Here is an 11,485-nt window from a genome sequence, read left to right on the forward strand (position 1 = left end):
CATTTCCAGCACAAATCCAGGTTTTCTCACCCTCCAGCCCCCCACACACAAACTCACTCTCCTGCTGGTAATAGCCCATCCAAAGTGACAACTCTCTACACTTGTTATCTTAGCTTGTTATCTGTTTGGGGCAGGTGCTGTCTTTTCTGAGTTTGTATAGCACCTAGTGTCCTAGTCCATGACTGGGGATCCTAGACACTACAATAATAATAAAAACAGTAGTTACTGGACAGGCTGGGGCCTTGTTCCTCCCGGTACCCAGGTCCCTGCCCAGGCCTTAGGAGGCAGGACTTACTCCCCAACCATCGGAGCAGAGGGATCCTGCCAGCGCAGAAGAGCCGTGATTGGGAGACAGTATGCCTTGAAAAGGGCTTGGTTAACAACCCCAGAGATGAGTAGGAGCAGCTTCCATATCACAGAGCTATTGATGCAGGTCGTGTTGCTGTGGCGACTTGTGGCCTACTAGTCTATGTACTCTGGCTGTCTGGGGCCAAAGGAGGGAAGAGATGGTAATCTGCCCTTGCTTGTCCCACACCTCACCCCCCAAAAGCGGGACATTTCTACTAAAATAATCAGCAGTGCTATAGTTAATACAGCAGTTCCAATTGTGATAATTGGGCTTCAGTGCTAACTGTGGTATGATAAAAGTGAAAAGCAGACATGGCCTCGACTTGGAGACCTGTCTTGGAGGGATTATGGGAAAGAGCATGGGAGGAGTTGGGCAGCTGTGGATGGAGAAAGATAAAAGGCTGCCCATTGCTTTCTCTTAGGGTTTGTGTACATTCAAAAGTTATTCCAGAGTAAGATAGGGTGTGAATTTAAAGCAGAGTATTCTGGAATACTTCCCTGTGTGAACACTATTATTCCACAATAAGAGTGCCTTTTTCTGGTTTATCTTGAGGCACTTTCAAAGTGGAGTAAACTAATTTGGAACAAGACAGCAAAGAGTCCTGTGGCACCTTATAGACTAACAGACGTATTGGAGCATAAGCTTTCATGGGTGAATACCCACTTCGTCGGATGCATGTAGTGGAAATTTCCAGAGGCAGGTATAAGTATGCAAGCAAGAATCAGGCTAGGGATAACGAGGTTAGTTCAATCAGGGAGGATGGGGCCCTCTTCTAGCAGTTGAGGTATGAACACCAAGGAAGGGGAAACTGCTTTTGTAGTTGGCTAGCCGTTCACAGTCTATGTTTAATCCTGAGCTGACGGTAATTAACGTCCACCAATGTAATATACGCCATCATGTACCAGCAATGCCCTTCTGCTATGTACATCAGCCAAACTGGACAGTCCCTACATAAAAGGATAAATGGACACAAATCACATATTAGGAATGGCAATATACAAAAACCTGTAGGAGAACACTTCAATCTCCCTGGACACACAATAGTAGATTTAAAGGTAGCTATTCTGCAGCAAAAAAACTTCAGGACCAGACTTCAAAGAGAAACTGCTGAGCTTCAATTCATTTGCAAATTTGACACCATCAGCTCAGGATTAAACAAAGACTGGGAATGGCTAGCCAACTACAAAAGCAGTTTCTCCTCCCTTGGTGTTCATACCTCAACTGCTAGAAGAGGGCCCCATCCTCCCTGATTGAACTAACCTCGTTATCCCTAGCCTGATTCTTGCTTACATACTTATACCTGCCTCTGGACATTTCCACTACATGCATCCAACGAAGTGGGTATTCACCCACGAAAGCTTATGCTCCAATACGTCTGTTAGTCTGTAAGGTGCCACAGGACTCTTTGCCACTTTTACAGATCCAGACTAACACGGCTATCCCTCTGATAATTTGGAACAAGGCACTCTTATTCCAGATTAAGAGTGTCCCCATCTGGATTTATTCTGGAATAGTTTTCCAAAGAGTGAAGATGACCGTCTTTCCCAATGTGTGGATGAGATTGGGGCAAGACTGCGAGTAAACTGGTTGAGACGCAATTCACCCAAAACTGACATAATGATACTTGGTTGAAGGAAGCAACCAGTGATAAGGTACAGATTATAGTATACCAACCACTGTCTGAGGGAATGTACCCACCATTTGTTATCTGAGTGTGTAATTTGCTGGTAGAGCCCAAGATGCTTTTGCAGGATCAAATAAAAGCTGTGGCTAGGAAAGTTTTTTTAACATTTACATCTAGTCACAAGGTATCGCAAACATGTCCTCTTCATTATTTACCACTCACCCAATCTTTGAGTCATTTAGCAACTTTATCCGGGATGGTATGATGTTTTGTTCCCTATTATTGAAAAAACTCTTAAATTGAATAAGGCCATGACCTGATGCAGGACCCCACTAGAAACAAACTTGCTTTATGATGCTGATTCTCCATTTACAATGACATTTTGAGACCAGTTAGCCAGTTTTTAATCCATTTAATGTGTGCCATATTAATCTTGTACTGTTCTAGTTTTTTAATCTAAATGTTGTGTGGTACCAAGTCAAATGCCTTACACAAGTCCAAGTAAAGACATCAACACTATTATTTTTATCAACTAAATTTGGAATCTTATCAAGAAAAGATAGGTTACTTTCACAGAATCTATTTTCCATAAACCCATGTTAACTGACATTAATTATATTACTCTCCTTGAATTCTTTATTAATAAAATCCCATATCAACCACTCCATTATTTTGTCTGGTATCAATGAGAGACTAACAGGTCTATAATTATCTGGATCATTCCCACTGACCCTTTTAAAGTATTGGCACAACATTAGCTTTCTTCTGGTAATCTGGAACTTCCCCAGTGTTTCAAAATTTACTGAAAATGAACATTTATGGTCCAGCCATCTCTTTTCAATGCAAGTTTTCTGGACCTGCTGATTTAAAATTACCTAACTTTAATAGCTGCTGCTTAACATCATCTAGAGATACTAGTGGAATGGAAAGGGTGTCATTATTATATAATAGCACTACATCATCTGTTTTTTCACCCAACGACAGAACAGAAATATTTATTAAATACTTTTGCCTATTCTGCATTATTATAGATAATTCTTCCATTTCCGTCTAGTAGTATATCAATACCATTGTTAGGATTCTTTTTGTTCCTAATATACTTTTAAAACACCTTCTTATTAGCTTTACCTCTTTTGGCCATATTTCTTTGTGTCCCTTGTTTCCCTCATCAATTTTCTACAGTTCTTAACTTTTGATTTATATTCATGACTATCAACACCTCTTTCTTCCATTTGTTATATATTATTTTTTTATAGCTGCCTTCACTTCTCCTCTAAACCAGGTCAGTTTTTTAACCAGTATGGCTTTGAGGCTGGACTGGATGACCTTTCAAGGTCCCTTCCAGCCTTACGTTTCTATGGTTCTTATAGTGTTTCCATCTTCCCTTAGGGCAGAGGTACAGGAACATCTGGGGGGCGTGGCGAGGCCCAGGCTAGCCCCCATGGGGGCTGTGGAGGGAGCGCCATCCAGCCCTTCGCCGCTCTCAGATCTGCTTCTGTACCACCCCCAGCCACATTCCTGGCCCCATGCCTTGCCCCGCCTCGGCCACTGGCAGCAGCTCCGTTCCTGGCCCGGAGTTGAGCCTGGGGCCAAGGCTGGGAGTGGAGCTGTACCTGGTCACGGCCCCAGCTGCTGGCCCCCACCACAGCCCAGCTGTGGCTCCGCTCCCACCCCCTGTCTCAGCTCCTGGCCGTGGCCCCATTCCAAGACCCAGACCGACCCCAGCTGTAGCTGCAGCCTTGGCACCCTTATCCCTGTCCATCCCTGAGCCCTGGCTCTGAAGAGGGGCGGGGGGGGGGGGCGCAGATAGGGGCAAGGGGGCACAACTCTTAAAAGTTTGGGGACCTCTGCCTTAGGGCTTTAAGGCCTGATCAAAAGCCCACTGAAATCAATGAAAAAACTCCTGTTGGCTTCAGTGGACTTTGGATCAGACCTTTAGTCCCCAGCCATGCCTTGTTTATGCTATATATCTCTGTGAGGGGTAAGCAGGGAGTGGACTCTCTGCTTGCTGGAAGACAGCAGGGCCTAGACCCTGTCACAGACCCTTTGTCAGAAACCTACCATTCCACAGAAATTGTGGAGCAATCGCTTTAATTTGGGGATAATGTTGTGACTCAGAAAAGCAGTCTTTCATGATAGCTATACTTCTAAAGAGAGGGTTCTCTCCAACAATTTTCAGTCCACTATTACAAGGATCTGTGATGGAATAAAAAAGTGGTATTGATCCAAGTATGCCCACAAAGAATGCACAAAGCTTGGTTGAAGGTACAGGAGGTGCAGCTACGCAGCAGTTAATACAAAGTAGGAAACGAAGAATGTTACGAATTTTAGACCTGCAAATACCAGAAAACTAATTGCGAAATAAGGAAAAAGTTAACACTCTAATAATCTTGAGAATACTCTATATATACTGTATTAGCTGATCGGAAAATTTCAAAAAGCCTTCCTAACTACTAGAACCTTAAAGGGCTCAAGCACCAGAATTTCAAAGTGGAATGCTTCTTAACCTGTCTGTGCAGCAGATATTTTAGGGACTGTTAGTGAAATATTTTGGTCTTTCTTAGGTTATTCATATAAACTGTTGAAAATATTTCCAGAACTACTCTTTTGCTGGGAAGCACCCATTTTTGTACTATTATGGGTGCATGAAAAGGAAAAGACCTACATGGATTTTATTGAAATTAATAACGGTGTCTCTTCTGTCTGAGACACGTTTTTTAATTGTCTAAATATACCAATATGCTGATTGATTTTATTAAAGAATAGAACTATCTAGTTTTAAACTAGTTTTGTGGTTGAGTCTCCATCACTGGAAATTTTTTAATCAAGACAGATTTTTTTTTCAATAAATGTTCTACGTCAAACAAGAATTAATTCAGGGAAAACCAATGGCCTGTGTCATGTAGAAGATAATGCTATCTTCTGTCTTTATAGTCTGTTAATCTAAATCATTTATATTCCTAGGTAATAATCATCATCACTAACAAAACTGTTCTGATAACGCTGTCTTCCTTCTGTAAAAGCTAAAACTAAAGGGACTAGTTTTCTAACCATTCTGTGGGTGGACCTACCACAGAAACTTTAATGAAAGTTCTGCTTATAGATGACAGAAAAAATGGGGTTGTAATATTTTACTTGTCTAATTTGTCATCACCCAGTACTACTTCTGAATGTTTTATTGATAGTCTAAGTGTGCTTAGCCTATGTGTCTTTTGCAAGCCTGCCAATATTCTGGTTCAGCAGATACCAGTACAGCAGCCGCTTGCTGGAATTGTTAATCTCTTTTGGGTGCAAGTACTGAGGATTGAACAGCACGTGGCACTGTTGTACTTCTTTCTGCTATAGTAAGAAGTGTCAGAGTTTTCCAGTACAGTGCCATTTCCACATTCCCATTGACTTCTGATACTGGTTTGGGTACATTAATAAGATATTTCATCAGTGTCTTTCTACGCAGAATAACTGCATAAGGTGCTTAACTGAAGCTTATTCCCTGTCTGCAATGGCATTGTGCGTCTTGAAAGTATTGGCCTAATTTTGCGCTTATACTAACGTAAATCAGGAGTAACTCCAGGGAGCTTAATGGAATTAAACTGTTGTAAGATCAGTATAAGAACAGAATCAGACCCCATATTTCTTACAATAATTCGTCTTTTCCTTCTTGTTCTGCAATTTTTTTCCATTTTGAATCAATGATGCATAGTGTATAAGGTGCTTTACAATGTTACACAAAATGGTTAATTCCCTGCAATTGTAATGCACTTTCCTTACAATTTTCAAGTGCCTATGGTCATGGAATAACAAATATAACAGACTGTAGGATTAAAAACAGTTCGTGGAGGAGGGGGCAAAGAGTAGGCATAGAGGGAAATGTTTCAAGCTGGACATAAGGGTGAGAGAAGGATGATCACAGGAGCGCTCCCCAGTTTGTCTGATTTAGTGCATGGAATGCTGAGCTAGAAGCCGGTATATGGCAAATAGAGTTCAATGTAGACAAATACAAAATAATTAGTCTGGGAGCAAGAAACCAATCTAGGGAATATGTGCCAAATAGAACAATCAACCAGTACACTGGCCAGGGAAAGCATCAGGGAATTATTATGGAAACATCATCAGGCCAGTGCACAGTATCAGTAACAACAATGAAAAAAGGCAATCAGTATAGTAGGTTGTATTAACAGCAGCACAGAATACAAAATAAAAGAGGTGAGGCCTTGGCTGTCTAAGTCATTTGAGTTAGCCTGCCTAAGGATTACTGATTCATATCTTAAAAAGTGTGCACTCACAAATTCCAGTGCCATCATAAATGTTATGGGACTGTGTGCACACTTGGTTATGTGTTTGCATAGTCACACGGGGCTAAAATGACACATGCATTTGAGAAGATTTATGCCACTTTATGCAATACAGGTCAAGATACTCAGAAAATGTATTGTTGCCTTTAATAGAGTGGGGCAATAAAGTTGATACCAAGTTCAAAGAATTCAAATATATGCTAAGTGAATGATGTCTTGGTTGTTCATTGACATTTACAACTTAGATGGAGGAGTGGGGGGGGTGCGTGCATGCACATTTACTGGAGGGGGTGAGGTTGGACTTGGTGGACAAAGGGATTAAGAGGTGAGTAGGGATCTATTACTCTGTTTTGGAGTTAAGAATGTACCAGTACTTTTATTTTTCCTGTTTGAATACTGATTGGCACTTCTGAAGTCCAGTGGGGAAGCTAATAATTCACTTAATTTTAATATGCCAACTGATCTGCATGTTATAATGATAACTGTGTACTGCTTCACACAAGTAGAACATTCCTGTATATAGTATGAATCTGACCTCTGCTCTGTGTAAAAGGTGTGACTCAGCATGGAAAATATAATTTAAGAAGAGGACAGTTACGTGTGGAAATAAATGCCATTTTGTTACTCTGCAGCATTGCTTGAATATCTCCAAATTAACGTGCACATTTAGTCTTCTTAACAAAGGATGGATCTTTATAGTGATAATCTGAGTTGTTTTTGCCTGTTTTTTATATTAAATGCATAGGAGCTCTTTCCCATTTTTTTATTCTATGCTGCCATCATGTGGCTGTTTGCCTTGTTAATTTACAATGTACCTACTGCTTTTCAATACACACAATTTTTCTATTTTCCTTTCTATTGAATACACAAAATTCTATTCAACTTATTTTTTCTTTGCCAGTAAGATACAGTTAATTGCTTTTTAATTCTGTTTTGTTTTCTTAGAAGGACACAGAAACAACCACTCTCCCCCTTCAAATCTCTACTTCAAACTCGCTTTGTTCAGTCTGCTTTTCCCCCATTAACCTCTCTGTACTACTTTATATTCCTGCATTCACCTCTGATCATTTAAAAACCAAAATTTACCTCACAGCAAACAAGAAATGGATGAAAAATATAAACAATTTATACTTTCTGAATGTGTACAAGTGCCCTTGTTCATTCTCCTTTCCTCTTCCCCCCTTTTCCCTTTGCTTTTTCTGACTAATTAAAAGCCTAATCCTGAAAAGTGCTTGCATTATCTAATGGCCCAGTCCTGTGAACTGCTGAGGGCTGTCAACTCCCATTTTTTGGATCCCAATTCTCTTTTGGACTGCAAGTAATTATCGGATCACTTCTCTTGGTTCCCTGGCTGCAAGATAGACCTTATCTCTCCATCCTCTTAAATTTAAGTAATGTACATTTAAGAAAAAATAGTATTTCAGGTAAACGACAAGCTCTTTCTAGATGGATTGCGCTTTTGGAAGCTGGAAGAAAAACAAGATAAGAGTGCTCAATATAATGGCAAAGATTTTTTTGTGCTACACATAGATCAGCAATTCTCACACTTGAAAACTTAGTGTACCATATCTAAAACCTAAAAAGTACCTGAAGTATCACCTTCATAATTTTAATCAGTGTAATTACAATGGATTCTTACATTGATAAATCCACTAATTTTTCACTGGATTGCACCATTATACGTGTATCACGATTTGATAACTGCTGGTCTAGCGGAAACCAAAAAAGCACAACAGGCAATCTTTTTTTGTGAAAATAATTGTTTTTAATATAGGAAATAGTATAAAATTAGCCATACACCAGCAGTTTAATTATAATTGTGTTACCTATCAAGGAGATAAAACAACCTATTGATTTCCCTTGATGCATGTGTATATTGGCTATTAGCATTAGTGGTAGTCATCCTTCTCACAGAGGGGGGGAAGTACTACTAAATGTTGACATATGATTCATAGCTCAGTTTCTATTAAAGTTAATAATTTTAATTTCAAACCAAGCAGGAATGCCACCTTTTTTTGCATATTTTCACAACATTGGTTTCGTTTAAACTACAGCACCACTGATTGAAATTGATTCCTACCGAGCTATAGTTTTATCATTTGCGGAAACATTGACAAGAATTAATATCCCTATTTGTACAGTAGCAGTTACATGAAAATCTAGCAGGTATGCTGAGGATTACCAGAGGGAATGATACAAATTGTCTAGCTAGAAAGGGCAAAACATATCACACTGAAAACAAGAAATTGGACAAACTTCCTTATACATTTTTTTTTCAGTTATCAAGCATGGAGTTTTCAGTTCCTTGATTGCTTATGGTTTGTTTCTTAGTGCTACTTCATCTAGTTTTAAAGTCATAAAATAAAATTATATTGTAGAGTCAGTTTTTATTATACATTCACATGGTTACTCCGGATGTGACCTGTGGCATATTGCTCTGGGTTATGGACTGCAATTCTTGTGAATGGTAAGAGAAAGAAACTGGCAATATAACTGCCAAAAAAGTAAAGATTTTGATTGTTAAGAATGTCAAGAATTAAATGCATGTATGAGCAATAATATTAATATTGTGTGTTCAGCTTCTTTGACTACAGGTGGCTCAAACAAAGTTTTAGCTCTAGGAGACGTTGAATCAACTAATAACTTCATGTGCATGCAATACTCTTCAGCAAATTGCACCAATTACCTGTAGTAACTCTGCAGTGAAGAAAAAATAAAAAGAACAATCAATCATGCCAAATTCTCTTGTAAGAAATGAATTATGGATCTTCCAGTTCTATGTATCTTAATGTTACTAGTACTATATAGAGTATTTTATTTGATTTTAATTTTAAAATGAATGTCTATGTAGCATGAAGTTGAATATCTAAGTGATAACTGATGTTCAGCAGGTTTCTCCCAAGATTACTGTTGCTTCACTATACAAATAGAACCAGAGACTTCCTGAAATATAGTTTAACTCATTAAAAATTTCTTGGGGTTCTGGTACTGTTTTCTTCTGAAGCTAAGTGAGAAGTGAATATTTTTGTAATCAAAGTTTTACTTTCCCTTCTTTTTGTGGGATCTAGAAGTCTAGAGGACAGGTAGGAGAACATGGGAACTTATTGAGGATGTGTCATAGGAATGTGTGAAAATCATAGAGGGAGTATTACAGGGGCCTGAGATCATTTGGGGGCACTTATAGGGAGGGAGGACAAGTTGTGGGAACATTGCAGGGAGGCCATGTGAAGTGCTACAGGACCTTGGAGGTTTTTGGGGAGCCTGTTGGAGGCGTTTGTCAGAAAGATCAAGAGGAGTGGGAAGTCTGCAAAAGGGGAAAAAAAGCAGGCATGAATAGCCAGGACTCAGGAGCCTATAACTTTAAGAAAAGGAGTACTTGTGGCACCTTAGAGACTAACCAATTTATTTGAGCATAAGCTTTCGTGAGCTACAGCTCACTTCATCGGATGCATACCGTGGAAACTGCAGCAGACTTTATATATACACAGAGAATATGAAACAATACCTCCTCCCACCCCACTGTCCTGCTGGTAATAGCTTATCTAAAGTGATCATCAGGTTGGGCCATTTCCAGCACAAATCCAGGTTTTCTCACCCTCCACCCCCCCACACAAATTCACTCTCCTGCTGGTGATAGCCCATCCAAAGTGACAACTCTTTACACAATGTGCATGATAATCAAGTTGGGCTATTTCCTGCACAAATCCAGGTTTTCTCGCATCCCCCCACCCCCATACACACACAAACTCACTCTCCTGCTGGTAATAGCTCATCCAAACTGACCACTCTCCAAGTTTAAATCCAAGTTAAACCAGAACATCTGGGGGGGGGGGGTAGGAAAAAACAAGAGGAAACAGGCTACCTTGCATAATGACTTAGCCACTCCCAGTCTCTATTTAAGCCTAAATTAATAGTATCCAATTTGCAAATGAATTCCAATTCAGCAGTTTCTCGCTGGAGTCTGGATTTGAAGTTTTTTTGTTTTAAGCTGCTGACTGAGGGCCCAGCTCTGCAGGCATCAGCTCAGAAATAAGGGTGGCAATACTATACCATGCCATCCTTACTCCTGTGCTGCTGCTGGCGGTGGTTCTGCCTTTAGAGCTGGGCTCCCGGCCAGCAGCCGCTGTTCTCCAGCTGCCCAGCTCTGAAGGCAGCGCTGCCGTCAGCAGCAGCACAGAAGTAAGGGTAACAGTACCATAATCCCCTCCCACAATAACCTTGCGATCCCCCCACAACTCATTTTTGGGTCAGGACCCCTACAATTACAACACTGTGAAATTTCAGATTTAAATAGCTGAAATCATGAAATTTATTATTTTAAAAATCCCATGACTGTGAAATTGACCAAAATGGACCATGAATTTGGTAGGGCCCTAATTATGATGAGCCAGTTAGAGTGGGTTCACAGGAAGCCTCTGTGCAACATTGGGAAAAGGAATCATAAAGTGAGAACCTGTTGTGGAGATGGAGATGATAGCTAAGGGACTGCCAAGCAAAAAAGGTTCAGTTTTGGACATTTTTCAGTCAGAACATTTTGATCTTTATCCATCCTGAGCTGAATTACCAAGGGGACTATCATCACCCCACAAGAAAAATAAACTCACTCACAGTATTTTATGAAGATGCATTATCATAGTTTATATGACAGTAATTTTGCCTGTCTCACCTTAAAACTTGACATTTTGAAAACAGTGCAATTAGCAGTAACTTCAGATCATCCAAATTAGCTGAATTTTTTCCTCTTCATGTCAGAATTTTCTGCCCAGTAGAGGGAGTTGTAGTTCTTAGTATAGGTGTCCTTAACAATACTATTTAATTTAGTTCAGGGCAAAAGTCTCTCTTAACACAATCTGGTGGCTAAGAAATTAAGGATCGGGAAGCTACGTCAATTTATAGCATCTAAGCATCTGATTTGAAATGTACAAATTAAAGAATTTCAAAGTTCTGACTTCCCACAGCAGCTGTGACTTTGTTTCTTTGCATATACTGTTTGCATATATGCTGATAAGTTTTATCCTTCAATATACGTAGCACTGCATGGAAAATGTGACTGCGCTACAGTGGCTTTGAATGTCCTCACTTTGGTACTTTTAAATTCCCCAACTATAACGTTATACTTTTTGGTTTTTTTTGTCTTTAGTTTTCTTTCTTTAAAAAACCCCATAAAAACCTCCTTCCCTCCTGTGCTCTGCATTAGCTACCTGTCTGCTTGTGGGCATC

This window comes from Lepidochelys olivacea, assembly GCF_965140295.1.
Source record: "Lepidochelys olivacea isolate rLepOli2 genome assembly, chromosome: 2".
In the NCBI taxonomy this organism is placed as follows: Eukaryota; Metazoa; Chordata; order Testudines; family Cheloniidae; genus Lepidochelys; species Lepidochelys olivacea.